Below are 15,349 nucleotides of genomic sequence, written 5' to 3'. Positions count from 1 at the left end.
CAATTTTGTGCCTATTTTTGCATTTTTCTCAAAAATTATACATGTAGCGCATTGGTGACAAGTAAGATATGTATATTATAGGGGCAAGGACTACAACTACTGCACTGGAAATTTTATTTCAGCACAGACAACAGTTGTGGAGTTACAGTCAAAAATGAGGGAACACCAATATTTGATCAACAAATCAATAACTACTTGCCTTGAGTTGCTGAATTTTCAGTGCAGTAGTTGTAGTCCTTGCCCGTATAATATTCATATCTTACTTGTCACCAATGCGCTATAATTTTTTAGAAAAGTGCAAAAATAGGCACAAAATTGGCCAGGGGTGTAGTACCCCCTTTAAGTCCCACATTTGTTTCAAAAAGAAAACACAAACAAAGAAAAATGAGAACACTGAGTCATGGAAACATATTCATAAGGTATCATTTGTCAAAGTTTGTGTTTCAAAATGCTCAAAAACATCTTAGAAAAGTATTTAAAAAACATTTTAATATTTTTTTTTGCTAAAATTTACGAATTTTTGGAGGTTTTTAAAAGAAAAAAAAGTAAAAACGTGACCCAAGATTTTTGTGATTTTTCGGTCGGTCGGGAGAGGGCAAACAAACAATTTTTTTTCTTGGCCTAATAAATATAATTCATCTTTTCAACTTCTGGAAACATTTCAGTAATTAAACAGGCAACTATTTTCAACTTTTAGGAAATAAATCTTACTTTTCAATAATATTCCTGAAACAAGTTTAAAATTAACCTTGTATTTGGTTGTTTTAGCCCCCAAAAATGACATATTTTTAATTGCTGAAAACTGATGATGGGTCCAATCATTTTGATAAAACTTGTAAACATTTTTAAAAACTTGAATCGTGGCTTTTGGTAACACCATTTATTTACCCCTAACCAAATGTGGTGGTATTTTACAATGTGTTTTCAACAATCATTTAGTATTTACATATAGAAGCCACAGTGGCGTAGCCAGGATTTTGGAACCGAGGGGGCACAACTTGTAAATGTACCGACGGAAATATTTTTTACCGACGGAAGTTGTGATTTGTTGACCCAAAAAATTTTGAAAAAAAAAAAAAAAAAAAAAAATAATAGGCGCTACTAACATAAAAACACATACTTTTTATGTGCAATTGTCAATTTTTCATCATTTTCGTTACAATTCTCCTCATTTTTCTGTCCCCCTGGATGGAAAATAGTCTATTGTTAACCCAATTTTTTTTCAACAACGCCTTCCGTCTACCGACGGCCTTACATGAACCGGCGCCCATGACGAGCGGGGGGCACTGCCCCATGGCCCCCCACTGGCTACGCCACTGAGACGCCACACCTTTTAGCTATCATTTACACACAAAAATAATCCAGAGCTTATATTTTGATCACAGATTATATAAAACAGTTTTGAGGATATTGATCTTGGATGTAAAAATGGTTGCAGGATTTCTGTATTGCTCCATATTGGATGATATGCACAGTTATGCATCACTCAATGGCAAGTTGTGCATATCCATCTGTGGCTCAATTATTGGTCTCATTGTCAGTGGTGTAGCTAGGGGTTGTGGCACCTGGGGCAAGGATACATAATGGCACCCCTAATTCTTGAAACAATTAAGTGCGGAGCACACAAAAAATTGCACAAATAAGTAATTTTGTTTAGGCCCTTCGCACTTGATTATTAGTTTCCTGTTGAAGATTTTGAAAAAGGGACGAGGTGACTTTTAGTTATTAATTATTAATTATCTTTTATTTTCTTTATTTAGTTTGAACTATTACAAGCAACTATTGACTCATTTTGACTAGGGCGGGCATTTAATTATTTCACAACAATATTTGATTTTATAAATAAATGAAGGTGCAGTTGTACTCTTTGTTCATTTATCATTATTGTTGATATTATTAAAGTCAGAAAATGGCAAGTAGAAGTTGTTGAAAGTTATTTTAAAGGAGAAAATTAGAAATAAAAATAAAATAATTAATTATTTTGAGATTTTCAATTTTGGATGCGGGCGGTAAACAGGAAACTAATAATCAAGTGCGAAGGGCCTTATATTGAAGTTCGGTGAATTTTGGTCTTAAATTGATCTTTTAAATTAGTACTTGAATGCGCTTGAAGTTCAGCATGCGAAAATTTTGACTTTCATCGCTTGGAGGCGCAGAATCGATGCTGAATTGGTCAATTCGCCGAATTGAATTTGGCACCCCCTAAGACAGCACGATGCATATAACACTTCTTACAAATATGTTATGATATTTTATACAAAAATTAATAGAAATTGATGCACAGATAGACACACATATCCTGCACTTACACTGTGCAACCATTTTAACACTTGCGAATCACATCTTTAAGACACTTTTATCATATGCAAACACTGAATGACTGTTAAAAACACATTTTACGATTGCATTACATTTGACGTCAGACCTGCTTTTCTTGGGACACCCTGTATGTATTAAGGCTAACGGCAAAATATCTCATTCTCATGAGAGAACTGTTGCGTCAGCGCGCAGCGTACTTTTCATGGAACAACACAACCGTGCAACCAAAGACCGTAATTGGACAATTCTCAAAAGATGTGCTTGCTTAGTAGGCATGTGGTCTTTGTGTCAGTGGCGGGGGGCACCCACAGGCATTTTCAGGGATGAAAATGGGGATGGCAAAGAGTAAAGTGTCATTAAAGTGGGTAAAAACAGGACAAAAAATTGACCCTCTCACACTAATAAAAATTCCTTTAAAAAAGGAATGGAGCACCCAATGGGAGCTTTGATGTGATGTGCTGAAACCGGGGGGGGGGGGCACTCCCACTTTGGAGGTGCGGACGCGTATAGGGCTGTTAAGACCCCTTTTCACCATCGCTGTCACCCAAAGACCCCACTACCAGCACATGCTCTGTCACCCAACAAGTCACACTAAAAAGCTGGCTACACTGCTGCTTTGCATAGTACACTCGGTGTAAATATCTGTGCATACCAAAGTTGGCTTAGAATTAGATATTTTGCCTATAATAGTGTAAATTTTGCTTGTTAATATTGCACAAAGTCATCAAAAGTGAACAATAAGAAAATCAACATTTAAAATAAATCTTTCAAAAGGATTATGATTTGGAACTATTTCGTCATTACACGGCTAGGGCTATAATGAATGAAAACTGAGAATTAGAATGGAAGGAAAAGAAATAATGCAAAGGTGTTTACCGGGGTATTACGGGGGGCATCATATGAGGACTGCAGCAAACATGGTAGGATTTTTACATGGTAGGATTTTTGGCCTTTTTTTAGTCTAACAATGACCCCTCTAGGCCAATTTTGGTATATGGATGTTTTGTTGTTGTTGTTTTTTAATTTTTTTCAATTTTTTTTGGAAAATAGCCAAATTTTACTTCACTAGCCAACAATTTTGAAATGTTTTGGGAAAAGTTGTAAAAATAAGACAATTTTTGTTAATATATTTGGTCAAAATTTTTCACTTTTGGTATATATGGGTCCAAATTTCTTGAAAAATTACATATTAGATGGACCCACATTCAAATTGTCAGCAGCACACCTCTACCCAAAGCAAACTCAAGTAGCCCTCAGGTTTATTATTAATGTTGTTAAATCCTTCATGTAGGGTCTTTTCACCAGCTGCCTGGTTAACACTTAATTAGGCTTTCAATAAATTCAATTTCAAAAGTTAAATGAAGTTAAACTGGCTCGGCCGGACTTACTAGGCCCCTAGCGGAAATTGCAGTACTTGTGAACTAGCTATCCCTTTTGTGCTCGCAGTATTTATCTAGTTTCCACACGTTCACCCAGTCACATTTTAATTGAAACGGGTCGAGGCTTTATTGAATTCAATTTGAATAGATAGAAATAAAGAAAGAGTTACATATTAAGACCTGGGACCCTCTGGGTTTTTTGAGCTCAGGAGAGAAGTTAAGCTTAAGTTATGACAAAATGCTACTTAGGTCAATTTGAGAGTGATAGCATGGGGAGGTCACTCATAGCAAATAAGGGGCAATTTTATGGGGCCTCACTGTGTGTATCATAGTTATCATCATCATGTATGGGAGAAAAAAAGAGAGGGAGGGGAGAGAGAAGTCTGGAAGAAAATAGTGGACAATCTGATTTTTTTCCTCCAAATTCATAAACTAAATCATTCAGGCATGTAGCAATGTAACAAAAAGTGGGGTGTCCAAAGTTATGTGAAGCTGCAAAAAAGTGCAAAAAAGTTCAAAACAGTGCAAAAATTCCCAAAAGTGCAATCTTGCGATACGCCTGATTAATCAGTCATGTTAATCAATGCAATGGTAAAAGTAAGCACATTGACAGGTGATGTAGCATATTGGCCCACTGTAGCATGGGGTATATACAATACATCACCCTAAATCAGGGGTTTTCAACTTGTTTGTGGGCCACAATGGGGGCCAAACGTATTGGAATCATGCATGCTTGAGGGTCATAATTATACAAAAGCCTTGTTTCTTATGATTTATTTTACACTTAATGGTTGTTGGGCTGGATTTGGCCTGTGGGCCATCTGTTAACTCAAGAACACAAACGAAACCATGCATTTAGAGCAGAAACAATTTTAAATATCATGACAGGCAGTATTCCCATAGTACCCAACTACCCAATATATCATGCCTGTAGAGAATAGAATTAAAAAAATAATCTATATTATGTTTTATTAAAAATCTGAGTCAATTCTTCACCACTCCTGGCTCCATTCTGGCAATATATATATATGTGTTCCCTCCATAATCATGATAATTATATGCCAATCTAATGGCAACAAAATGAACCTGGGAACAAATTCAATTTGTAGGCCAAAACCCTGTAGGGAACCATAGAACTATAGTCCCATATTTCCAGAGTAGTGGTTCCCCCAATCTAATACATCCGAAACCTGTACTATGCTGGTTACACAGCGAGGTGCACAAAGAAACACAAGCCAGCCTGCATGTAAGCAGCTAGGAGTATCTTGCTTCAACAACAAATGATTCCCACCAGGATCTCATTTAGCTAAGCAAGTTCATCAGCACCACACATATGAAAGTAACCAAAGTGTTAACACAAAAAAATTATTCTACCAATAAGCGTTTTCAAATGCGTTCAAGATGTGCAGTTCTGCATCATTGAATTAAGCGAGTGAATGAATAGTGAATTTAATTTCAGGAGTTAAGCAGCATCATTTAGCTCCTGGTGTCATCAGTTGAGGTTGGTAGTTCTGGATATTGGCAGGGATATTGGAGTTCTATGGATAGTATTTGCTGTTATTTTACCAAACCAATCTTTGGAAATACATGTTGCATTTATTAATTGATTTGAGAAGTTGAGGCAATATCATCAAAATTTGCTGAGTAAGTACCACTGTGTAAGTTGAACATTGTTATTATTATTTTAAGACAAAACATAATGCAAGGATTTTAGGAATTCAAATTTTGAAGAACAAAATTTCAAGAGAATATAATAGTAGCCCATATGCATTTTGTTTTTATTTATATTGATATTAATATATTTTACGATTATAGGGGCTAAATGATCAATAATTATAATTATAGGACAGATTATAATAATTATGATCTGCAGGTGTAAAATTTCCAAATGGTGTGCCAAATTGCTTGCCCCTTCTCTGCCTGCCAAAAAAAATGGCTTTTTCTTCCTCTCTCCTTGCCAAAAAATGTTACCCCTACCTAGCACATTCCAAATTTTGGGATCCCAATTTGCAAACCTTACGAGCAGGAAGATTTACATATATTAGTGTTCTGCACTGTTTTTCTAAGCCTTTGTAGAGTGTTTTATTTAAAAGGTGCTCCATGAAGGTGTGCCGAAAATTGCTTCTCAATCCCTTTCAACTTGCCAAAAATTGCTCCTCACCCCCTTGTGGCATGCCAAAAATGCCCCCCCCCTCCATTTTCCATTTAACCCTCCTGGATCCCCCAGGGCTCAGCCTATTTTGTACAATTGATAGTGTTTAGACTTGAATGATACTGGGTTTTTCAACAGCAAACAAATAAAAAATAACATAATGTAAAATCGCTTATTTCCACATTTGGAATATATGACTTATGATATGCTGTACTACACATGTACAAAATACAATTTTGGTAAATAAATAAATGTATAATACTGAACTAATGAACAACAGGCTTGCCAAAACCAGACAAACTGAATACTTTCCATCCCAACATTTCATCAATACATAACTATGAATGCAAAATAATTAAACTGGGGAAACTCCCATAAAAACTAGGATTAAACCAAATATCTCAAAATGTGTTTTAATTCCTCAATTTCTACTGAATTTCAGTCTATTGATATTGATATCTTCCCCTAATTCAAATATCAAAAGTAATTAAGTTGTAGTTTCAAAAGCATGACATTTATTCTTGAATGCAAATAAATCATACACTTTCAAAACTGACATTCATTTCACTTTCAATTTCAATGCACAAAATGCCACTTATCATCATAATTTTCCAAAAAAGGTGGAAGAGCTGCCGTGTGTAACCCCCGGTATACCAGAACGAAATTCAAATTTCACGATATCTTTGCTAAACGAATTAATCTGTAAGAATTTTTTTATACATAAACATTATGTAGCCAGAGGCTTCCAGTGATATCAAAATCTCAACTTTATTTGAGGAAAGTGGGGGGATGATGCTGTGGATCACGAAATGCCCTTTTAAGCCAATCAACCACATTAATGATTTAGAAATCATTAATGTGGTTGATTGGCTTAATGTGTTATGAACACATCGCACTGATTCATGCTTGCAACAAGAAATTTCAGCCATGTATGCAAGTATGAATTAAAATCTTGTGTTAAGTGATTTTATTAAAAATCTCAGATTTTGTCATAAATATACAGCGCCTTGGAAGGACTTGATATTTGTAGGGTATTGGTTCAAGCACATTACAAGTTTCATTTTTCACCAAATTTTAAGGTGTTGTGCTCAGCAAATGTTATAATACTGCAATAAATTTAACATCATTCAGTCAATGTTGCTTGAAAACATAGTAAAATGTATATTTGATGTAAATTGTTCAATAAGGCTAAAGCCACAATTAAAACTAAAAAAATAGATGCAATGGGAAAGTGATCATACATACATCATCATTTTATTCATTTTTTGTTTATTTGATTTGTATATTTAATTGTTTTGGTAGTTTATTGGAAAATGGTTGGATTTTATTACATTATATATAAGCCATAAGCAGTATCATAATGCAGATATTAATTGATATATTTTTAGGTATAAAATATCTAATGCACATTACTGGGATAAACAATAATTAATTAATTGGAGAGAAGAGTCAGCACACAAAAGCATTAATTTGTAGAAAATTGATCAGTCAGATATAATTTGTGTTCAACTTTGTTGACTGTGGCTCAAATATGGTTGGTTTCTCTAATGACTCTATTATGGTATATAGTGACTGCTCATTTAATAGCAATTGATCATGGTCTAAATTGATTTGGCATCAGTTTACTAGCCAGTTCATATGCTTCCTTATTTATAACTAACAATGTTTGTTAAAAAAGGCTGATAAAAATGTAAAATTGCATATTTAAAATGATTACGTCTGTAAAAAATAAAAACAAGGGCTATAAGGTGACATAAAAAAACTACTTGTTTTACGGGCCCGACCAACCCAGATTTTGCGTTTTGGGATTTTTTTTTTTCACTTTTTGTTAAAATCATGTAAAATCAGCTGTTTAAGGGCCAAAATATATTGATTTTGACTGAATTTTTGCCAAATTGATAAGCTGAGTTAAAAAAAACCAGGCCGACCGGCCCTATTTGAAAAGTCCATCCGCCTGTAAAACGGTGTGTTTTTTTCGTCGCCTAAAGTATAAATTTGCAGCATCATAAAGTGTGAAAAACAGTGGCGGCGCCATCGGGGAGCATGCGGGGAAAATGCCCCCAGTCAGAACTCTTGCCCCCCAGAAAAACCCAAAATTACTTAAAATTTCCACTTTTACGGTAATTTTGCGCAAACTTTGTTGATTTTGCCCCCCTGGAATTCACTTTGCCCCCCTAATGCCCCCCCCCCCCGAAAAAAATTTCCTGGCGCTGCCACTGGTGAAAAATATAACACTATAAATAATTTGACAATTTTTTCTTTTTAAAATGGTTGAAAATATGATGCTAATTTTGCAGATTTGAGGTGATGCCCCTCTGCCCCAAGGTTTGTGTACGAATTTGCAAAATTCCCAATATACGCTGTGTATCGTAACAACAAGGAATAATCAGGTCAACCAACACTCCTTAATCAAAAATTAACTTCAAAAAGGAGGGTTAAGTTACAGTCTTTAGTAACTGAGCTCTTCATAATGATTGTAATGGATCTTATAATGATGATTACAGTATGGGTGGTTATCCATATCATGCATAAATGATGATTAAATAATTGAAACAACATCCACCGCTAGGATTAAACTCGCATCCATCTCCAGCCACGATGACCCAGATATTTGTAGATATGGAGTGCTACATGTAAACCCTGAATAATTATGTACAATTCTGGATTACCCTGCGCACCCTGTGTTTTCAATACAATTCTGGTTTAATACCCTGCGCACCCTATTTTTTAGGATTAGGGTTAGGGTTATTATGCGCAGGGTATACAATTATTCCGATATTTGGAACATCAATTTCATATATTTCTTCAATATCTTACATCAAAATATACAATTAACAATTCATAAACAATTATCAGAATTTTCTTTTTCGTAACTAGCAAGCATTCTCAAAATAATTTGAAATGTTAGCTCTTCTGGTGAAATGTTATCTTCAGATGACATTATGATGTATACACATTTATTCTGATGTATTTGTATAAGGTAATACAGTATTTGACATAGTGTATATTCACCTTCCAGCTGCTACATATGCACCAGTGCTTCTTCTTCAACCTATAAAATATAAAATAATATATTATGGAATTCATTTCAAAGTATGCAAAGACTGGGTACTAAGGCCATACAGGTATCAAGCAAGAACATATTTTTATCAGATGTGGAGAAATGTGCTCACTTGGAAAAATTGAAAATTCTATCTAGCCCACAGCAAATTGAATTTTGATTGGTTAAATCTTCTGATTTAAGCTTTGATAATACCATTGCTTGCTATCATTATGATTGCTTTTCCCAAATTACTGTGTTTACTGAAATCTTTCAATTTTACATCATGACATAATATTATGGTACCGGTATTGAATTTACAATTTCTGTTTATTTCTCAAATTTACATTTTGATATTTGAGAATGGCTCGATTAGATGTGTGAGTAGTCTCACATTCCTGATTAGAAGCTATTTAGATATATGAAACAAAAAATTATATTTATGATTACTGATTTAATTGACCTTTAAGAAATCCTATCATTCATTCACATTCACTTAACCAAGCTTCTATCCCCCAGCTATTTATACTAGAATTATTAAGAATACATTTGTATTAATTATACTACTAGAATAATGACCTGTATATATTTTCTGATCACATGGACCTTTGGGTTTGATTTGGGCTTTTATCTTACGGAGGAAATAACCTGTTTTTATTTTTATTTCATTTTGTCTTTTTTTAAGATTTGAACACAGAATTATAATTTTCTTGTAACAAACATAATATATGTGATGTGATCAAGCAAAATCAAAGTTGAATACTTAGTATTGATATTCACATATAGCCAAACAAAGACAATAATTTCTTTTGTTGCATATTATTTTGGAAACTCAACTGTTCATATCCTTGGAACTAGAATCTAGATGTTCAATTCAGTGGGGCTTTCTGCAAAATGTAGCTTTGTAAATGCTTTATACATCATGAAACTGAAAATTGAATATGCCCGACTTCACGACACATATAATATAGAAGACTAAAATTGTAATTTGACAAATGAAGAGCTTTGTTTCAAAACCCCTTACATCCACTTGCCCATTTTTGAGAACACATCAAAAAATCATCAAAAAAATCACTGATATATGGGGGTTTGCAACAAAAGCAGTTTTTGGCGGGATGCTTGGGTAGGATGAGCATTCCGCCAAAAACTGCTTTTGTTGATAAACACCTTATATCAGTGATTATTTTGATGATTTTTTTCTGTGTTCTCAAAAATGGGCAAGTGGATGTAAGGGGTTTTGAAACAAAGCTCTTCAAATATAGTAGTGTAAACAGGTAAAGGTGCAAGATGGTGAGCTATTATAGTGAGTGTAAAGAACATTTTTAGAACCAGCATCAGCATCGCTCAAGCATAGATCTATCAACATCAATTCCACTGAATAATTTGTAATAGTTTACAAACATGTTTAGCTTTTCTTCTCCCTGAGTGAACACACTCTCAGTTGACAACGCTAAACAAGAAGATATAGAATATCCCACCAGACCTAACTAGTCTACATTTGGATGACTCCTCTCTCTCTCCGTCTCTATCATATGACTTGAGGCAAGTCGATGCTGATGTTGCGTGAACGAACTACTCCACAAGGGCGATCACCGACGAGGCAATTAAAACAATCTTGTGAATCTATTCATCAAAATTCCACCATTCCCTATCTGACTCATTCACACTCTCACATCTGGTATAAAATATATTAATGAATACTACTTTCAATTCAGACTCTTGGTAAGATAATACTGCACCAATTTACTGTCTTTAGAAGAAATCGTTTATTTTAAGTCTCCTTTGAAAAAATTTCTACACTGGATCCTCTTGAGGGCAGAATTCAGCCCCAGATTAGATTACCAAACTAACCTGATGCTATACTAGATTTCAGGATTTACTTTACTGCAGTATTTCTATATCTTTGATCATACAACAAAATGTCAAAAGCACTCAAATTGTCCACTTAAACTGACCGATTTTTGTACAACACATTATTTTTGCCTTTAAAGTGCTCCATTTAAAAAATGTGACTCCACTCTCCCAACCAAAAAAACCCCCACACATTTTTGCAAAAGGATGAAAAAATCAGGGTTTTTATGCTTTTTGATCAAACAAGTTTCCCAATTTCGGAAAGAAGGTCCACTTTTCACAAAGTCACCCCCCCCATTCCCGAAAAAAGGTGCACTTTTTTCTAAATTTGCAGCACCAAAAAAAATCCATGCCATTGGCCTGGGCCAGTTTTGATTTCTTACTGTTAACAGCACAATAGTTCTATCGAAAGTAATATTTCACTTTTCCGCATCACATTCATTTAAAATCCCATATTAAACAGTACTAAAATACTGATTTTCCTACATTTCCAAACTCCTACATTTGAAAGTTTGTACCAAAAATAACCTATCATTAACATTGATGTTACCGAAAGCTGAATGGACTAATTCAATTTATTTTTCAAACGAAAAAATAAAAATTTGGTTATTGATAGTATTATAAATGATGATAAAACAGTTTTTTCATCTTATGCTAAATTAAATAAAATTACATCTTTAACTCTGCATTCAAATTCCATTCTCCAATGCCAAGTCAAGAAGACTGTTTCAGTTTTGTGAAATTACAAGTGACCTAAAATATTCTGAATGAACTATAAATGCAGTGAAGTGAAATGATGCCTGGTTTTGCATATACCAATACAGGTGAACGGTGTCACATCTAAAGGAGCAGGAGTACCAACACACACGCACATACGCACGCACGCGCATGTCTTTCTACACATGGATGTACTACAAGGTAATTGATAAAGAAGACACCAAGCTGCTCAGCAAGGAAGCAAGAGAGCGATCCGATCCAAGAAAGAGTTATTTGATGCCACAACACACATACCTGGTGTGGGGCAGCTGGCCAGCCAGCCTATAGTGAAGTTCATCCTTTGACTCATCCATCCATCCATACCAAAGCATATGGAATTATAGAGACCAGTGATTCATATTTTTACTTCGGTTCATGAAAACATATTTTCAAGATGTTGTGCTTTCGACCGGTGAGTAAAATTCATTTTAATTTTATAGCTAATTAACTTTTCTTTAGTGTTTTGTGAAAAGTTATATGGCGAGCGTGGAGGCATTTATACCATGTCTTTCTGTGTGGAGTATTTTATGTGTGGTATTTTGGTAATAGTGTAAAGCTATACCTTTAAAGATTAGTGGGAACTAGATGCTTCAATGCAAATCTCTAATGATCTCATTACTTTCATTGCTATTTATAAAAATGACTTCACAGGTTCATAACTAAAACAATTTCAAAATAAACAATTTTTGGATTATTAACTTTTGAAAATACCCTTCTATTCCTCAGATAACCTTCCCACTGTACATGGTACCATACCTCTTACAGAATAAAGTGCATTATAACACATACAGGATTGAGGTGAAGAGTACTCGGTACCCCAGAATTATACATAATTTTCAGCAATTCAAAACTACACTACCTACCACAAATGACTAGGGAAGTGAATACTAAATTTCACTGGTACCGGTACTTTAGCTATATTTGACAATGTTATTTTGGTCCATTCTCATGGCACAAACATTTTATTGACAGTTGCCACTACATGTACCACAGATAGAGGTACAGAGAATAGGATTTAGTCTATGATTATTAATTTCCATATTTTAGGTAACTTTGGTGACTATAATCATAAGACAATGAAACCACTTTGAAACCTCTTTTGTGATGTTATTGTTAATCTCATTTTATTTTCATTCCCTTCAAACTCTACCAAATCACTTTTCACAATAGATTCTGTAAAGTGTCCTGAGGCTTGTGGATCAACGGCTAGGTGTTGTGCCTGTGCGTAGCGCACTATAAATCACTGCGCTTTTCTTTTTTTCTTCTTTATCGTTCACAATGCAAAAGATGACTAAAGAAAGATGTGTACCACATTTGACCTAATTAGTCCTCCTCTCCTAATAAGCGCCCCTACAATGCTACAGAATTTGTGACAGCTATCTAAATGCCCCATTTTCAATGCACCGGTGTGTGGTACTGTAAATTTGTTAAAAACATTCTGGCTTAGGATTTATACAATATGATTAAGTTATAAGAGAGTGCAACCTACATCAAATTAAAGCTTGTGACTTTCACTTTTTACACATTTTCCGCCCAATTGATCAGTTTTAGTCATTTTAATGACATTTTACTCTTTGCCTTCCCCATTCTCATCCCTGAACATTTCTGTGGGGGAATTTTACCCCTGGCTCCCCTACCTACACCCAGGGGCGTCGCTAGACCAATATGATTTGGGGGGTGTACAGTATGGAAATTTTTTGTAATTTGTTGACCCAAATTTTTTTTTTGCCAGGACGGCGCTCAGAAATCTAAAAAGTGGGGCGGGGGGGGGGGGGGGGAGGAGCCAAAAAAATTTTAACTAGTAACTACTATACCATTCACAGTATGTATATATTACGTTACAACAACACAATTTCGTAACACATTAATCTGTTATATAGCTCTCACAATTTGCCGACAATCACACATACCTTTGACTACATTTGCCGACAGTCACATGGTTTTGCCGACAGCAGTCAAGTTTTGCCGACAAAATTGTGTATTGGGGGTGTCACCCCCCCCCCCATACCCCCCTCTAGCGACGGCCCTGCCTACACCACTTAACCCAAAAATACCTGACGTCAAACTGAAATGGTACTACAAATACGTTTAATTTTGCTCATTCCTTCAATTATTATACTCCTTTTTGAATCAATTATGTGCACTTCAAGCTTCATTCATGCAATAGTTTCCCACAGTTTAAAGAATTGCTCAATAAAGTGTCATGTATCCATAGCAACCTGGGTCAATTTTCTTTCTCACTTTTCAGTTATTTAACACCACTTTGAAATCAGAATTCATATACCTGACAGAACTTTGGTTTTCATATCTTTTTGTGTTCAAAGCACCAGAAAAATGACCCAGTTTGCTTTTTCTGAAAGAACAAAAGATTATGACCACAGTTACACTTTCACGCTTTTCAAGACCTTCTTTTGTTTCTTATATAAAAAAATATATACCTGAGATTATGGGAAACTAGATGCTCTGGAGTAAATTATTGCATGTTGTTGATATTGTTTTGTTTTCTGACATGATAATTGCAAATATTTTCCCTAAAACCTGGTATCAAAACTTACCTTTTACATCTTCAACTTCAAGTAAGACAAACTGATGTGCGTCTGCTTTGTGTGTTTCCAACCAATTTGACAGCTCTGACTTGTAACCTCACTACACCACTTGCTTAGAGTCAGTCTTCTATTTCTTGGTTTTCAATGTCCCTAAACTTTTTTTCCTGGAACAAATGATAAACTGATATTAAGTTTTCAACAGACTTAACATTCAGTATTTTAAAACAAATTAATGCTCTATCTATCTTTTATATATGCATCCTAGTCCAAGTTGCAGAATAGAGAAACGTACATAACAAAAACAGAATTCACAAAAGTTGCAAATAATAAAAAATAAACGAATGTAATGATATTTGCTTGAGACTTTCAGATCAGAGTATCTTTATTATACCTGTGCTCATGGGGCTAATTTATTATAATCCTGCATCTTGTATTTTACATTTAAATGGATTTTAGAAATAAGACTGACAGATAGACAAATATTAGGGCATTATCATTTTTATGACATGTATAGCTTTTGAGTCATACCACCCTTGCTCAAAATGTCAGAAAATTATTGGCTAGTAAAACAGTCATTTCTAATTTAGCCAATATCATATAGGGTACTGTCAGTCTATGTGGATTTTCCTTACAAGCTTTTAGCAATTTTCTATGCAATTAATTTTGAAGATTCTGTTGACATTAGAAAAATGAATAAAGGAAAGGGAAACAGTATGTCTTGTCGTAAATGTGCCATAGTATTTAAAAAATAGTTATAATAATTATTTCCCCTTTTAAATAAAGATCAAAATTGTATCAACCCTCACTTAAGGGGGTACTACACCCATTGCAATGTTTTTGTGGGTTTTTTTTGCATTTTGTGAAGAAATGAGAAAAAATTGGACAAAGTGGTATGCAAAATGAAGGGCCAAATCTTCTTGTTCTATTGGGGCATTAGTATCAATGTAGCTTACATGCTTTTAAAGGTAAAATTAATAGAACAAGATTTGCCCCTTTATTTTGCATACCACTTTGTCCAATTTTTTCTTCACAAAATGCAAAAAAAAAACACACAACACACACAAAATGAAATGGGTGTAGTACCCCCTTAATTCATATACCAGAAACCAAAAGACCGCACATCTATCGCATCGCGTACTCAAGAATGTTACCAAAGCAACACATTTTGTGTAAATTTGTACAGAACAATAAATACACCATCTCCTAATTAAATGTCATTTCCATTACTGTGGGAAATAACACCTGGGACGTACCCAAGAAAAATGTCATATTTGTATCGTCATTTCTATTGTTTGGATAATAAAGT

Source organism: Amphiura filiformis, chromosome 1, assembly GCF_039555335.1.
Source record: "Amphiura filiformis chromosome 1, Afil_fr2py, whole genome shotgun sequence".
NCBI lineage: Eukaryota > Metazoa > Echinodermata > Ophiuroidea > Amphilepidida > Amphiuridae > Amphiura > Amphiura filiformis.
Note: the sequence above shows the minus strand (reverse complement) of the source record.